The sequence below is a fragment of the Papilio polytes genome, unplaced genomic scaffold (genome assembly GCF_000836215.1).
Source record: "Papilio polytes unplaced genomic scaffold, Ppol_1.0 DF821289.1, whole genome shotgun sequence".
Taxonomy (NCBI): domain Eukaryota; kingdom Metazoa; phylum Arthropoda; class Insecta; order Lepidoptera; family Papilionidae; genus Papilio; species Papilio polytes.
The window spans coordinates 1,834,290-1,838,402 of NW_013527915.1; positions in this window are offsets into that span (position 1 = coordinate 1,834,290).

Here is a 4,113-nt window from a genome sequence, read left to right on the forward strand (position 1 = left end):
ATTAGGCCTCCGGCACCACACTCATCAGTCGAAACACGGAATTGCTTCCATTTCACGCCTGTCTTCTGTGTGGTCGTGGTATTACACCGGGGGTGCCGGCCCATTCGTGCTAAGATGTTAAAGCGGGCACTACCACTGTAAACACAGATGGTACAGATGTAGAGGATAGTCTGGAAAACACATATGCTACTCACTTTTGTTTTTTTTAATTCGATGCGGACGGAGTCACGAGCGAAAGCTGGTATTTTTTTAAATATATAATGTTTATGATATTCTATGATTAAAATCAATTCCAGCAAAGGTAATGAGTGAGCAGCACAAAGCGCCCCAGCAGCGGTAGCGGCTCTGATAGACACATTTTTGTTCAAAAAGGAAGCATTGCTAATTTGATTATCGGTTCAAAAGCACGTCAGCCGCAACGCTCCTTTGATCGGCAAAAATACAGATATGTGCTGCGTCCTACCTTATAGCGTGGCCCAAGTGTACAGTGAAAGCGATTTTTAAATTAAATTGGAAAAGTAATTAGTCTTTTAAATGTTTGTTAGAGTTTACCGCATAAAAGACTGAACGGATCTCGATAAAAATTGTCTAGATATAGAGCATAGTTTGGAACACATAGGCTACCTTCTTTTGTTTTCATTTAAGTTCCACGCGGATGAAGTCGCAGGCGTAACCAAATAACTGAATATAGACTGAAAGGATAACTGAAAATTGAATACTAAAATGTAAAATTTCAAATTGTATTTCGATAACAAAAACAAAAATTTTACATGTGAAATATAGGATTTTTATCTACAATAAACGATAATATGTATGTATGAATCTATCGCAGTTCTCTTATGACTTGCACCGGTACAGAATAGTGCCGCGGGCGCGCGGTTCCCGCTAAGCTAATGAGATGTCAGCACAATCATTTGCGCTCTAACCTTATGCTAACACACATTTTTGATCTTTAAATATACTCTCCTTTAATTCTTGCGTTAATTGAATCTGCCGCGTGTACACCATCAGATAATAACCTGCGTCTATTTAAAATAATTTAAAGCTATTTTAAATATTATCATATTTGAGTTTGAGTATAATTTTCGTCCTAAATAAATAATTTCTCAGAGGTAATATAAATATAATTTAACCATTTTTCTACAATTATAACTCCTTTAGTTATTGTGTGTCGCAAAAAAGATTTCTTTCCTTTATTCCAATATTAACATACTCAACTATTACAATCGCAACAATATCATTATAAAAAGATCAAAACATTATGAAATACAAAGAGCTTTGCAACAGCATGTAACGTATCAAAGAATAAGCGAGGTAGACGATTCCGTATTAACTCACTAATTGAATAAAAAATAAATCTTTTTATTACAAAGGTTACTCTGAGAGGTATCCCGCACCGCCCGAGGTGACTCCCGTAATTATTGTTTTACTTTGTGTTGCTTTGCGTTTGTTCTGTCGCTGGTTTCTTTTGTCTACTGCCTCCATTACTGCTGTTGTCTTAAACATAAATTGTAATCGTCATACGTTTGATATGGATGCGAGATCGCAGAATTGCTATGTGTTATTTATTCTGTGGCTTCTTTTTTTTGTATTTTATAATTCCATTTCTTGCAAATACTTTAAAGATTACTAATATTTTTAATATGGTTGAAATTGTATTTCAATTGAAGGTTTTCATTAATAATTGATCAGTCTATTATTGCTTTGCATATACTATAATAACCGTAAACTTTTAAAACTAAAGTAGATATACTTTAATAACCGTAAACTTTTAAAACCAAAATAATTAAATAGTCATCAATTATGGTTACAAACGCAATGTCAAGGGTAATCGAATCAGAGCATACAACCGAGTTCAAAGGGAATCATACAACATGTTGCCTCTGGCGTTGCGCGGCGCATGTCCGCCGCTGGCGGTAGCCGACTGTCCGAATCATTACGGTCCTCGCAAGGGGTCTGCGACACTGATGTAGAAAAAACATATCAGTTATTTGTATCGATATTAAATCAATTATAAATAACCATGACAATGTCCAATTCAGATTTATGATGAAGAACTATGCCAATAAACGTCGTTAACTTAGTTTATGATAATGAATGGATTGTATGTGACAAACTTACTCTCGCTTCTTACTAATATTGTAAATGCGGAAGTTTATGGATGAATGAACGACTGAACGGATCTTGGAACATTTGGCAAAGAACACTTAGGTTACTTACTTTTGTTTGTTTCTTAATAACACACGTACGGAGTCGCAAGCAAAAGCTAGTCACTTATAAGTATAGGTATGTGATAAATAGTTACTTATATTATAGATAGCATAATTTACATATAGCTTGTCTGGACCATCATTTAAAATTGTCTATAAATGTACGTATTTTGAGTTCAGAAACATTCCCAAAGGCCATTTAACGTCACGTGGCCGTCGCGAACCGTGGCAGTATATTACGGCAACATTTTAAAATGTTTTATCGTAATCTAGTGAAACGTCCCACTATGAAAAGCGCTCCGATTGCGTCCGTCGATAGAGAAAGCTTGACAGCTTAAAATATAACTGACGGAAAGCTCTTTTTATTTATCCCACCTCTAAAACCTCGACGGCGAACATGCTTTTTCCAGATTAACATTGACAATTCACGCTCGCGGCTGAATGACCGTCTGTCACACCGTTCTGTGGCATGTTTTTAGTTTTGCATTTTTGGACATTGATAGTAGCTAGAAGAAGTGCGGTTTAGCAATCCTCTATACAGTTGTTCAGGTAACCTTCTCGAAGAATATAATTGAACGCGAAAAGCGAAGGGCCGCATACTTAAAAGGCATTAGGAACACCTATGTTCAAAAAAATCTGACAAGCTTACAATGATAATGTAATAATTTGAATTATCAATGACATATCTGGTATCATAATGAAAACTGTATTGTACTGTGTGATGAACGGTCATCATGCAACAAAATGCTTTATCCCAATAACGTACTTACAATTCGAACTTCGTACAATGCGTTTTTATTACAACAAATAATAAAACATACATATCGGGCGAGCGATGAACTTGAACATTTAAATAAAACCATCCTTTGCAGATTGAACGAATCAAGTTACCCGAGGATGACATGGCCTATTTTTAATTGCTTTATTGATAGCTGGAAGCAGTGTTGTGTTTTTTTTTATCAAAAATAAATAAAAGCCAAAATCTGTTTGCATTGATGAGGCGTAGTTGAGACGTCGATGACAGCTCCGAATGAATACATAAATATTTTTCACTGACTCCGGTAATTTAGATGGACGTTCGGCCAGTTTTTCGTAGGGAATAGAAACAATTTGCATTTATCGTATAGAGTTTCGAAAATGGCTGTCAATCTTTCACTTATAGTGGTTTAAAAAAGCTGTCACAAGGTTGGAAGTGAAGTTAAAAAGATGATATAACTATTGGAATTTGTTTTATTTTTATCTTCATTTATGGTTTCTTCCAGTCTAAATCCTAAATTCCTTAATCGTACAGAGTATAAATTCAGTGTTTCCTTTCATTTTATATATGTATTAGTAGCGAAGTCTTACTAAAGTGAAATTAAATCTTCACATAAGCGTAATACCCATCTATGGCATGCACACTAAATGATCTCATCGACTTGAAATATTTCCAAACAAACATAAATAAATGTTACCGACTAAGTTTCACATACATGGAAACTTGTCTCAATATCAAATTAGCAATACATTAAGCGCTTGTAAAGATTAATGAAATAAAGTTTCATACTTTCATTCCGTAGAATTTCTATTCAGGTTACTAGATTTTTTTATCAAATAAACCATTTTAAGGAGTAAAAAAGAAATAGAGTTGGTTAATATTTTTATAGGATGCAGCTCTATTCATTTCTATGTCCAAGAGTCTTTAGACAAAAATACATGTGTCGGCAAGTTAGACTATTATGTCCGAAGTCCACCGCCTTCCCGGGGAGGCAGATTTAATTACCGGTCACTAAATTAATCGAGTTTTGCCTCTCTAGCACTTTCAAGATGTGGGGAAAGCGATTGCAACAACGCAAGAGGTCTTTCTAGTTTAACAGATTATGCAACTCTCATATTCTAATTCAGGGGTCATTTCGTATATGGT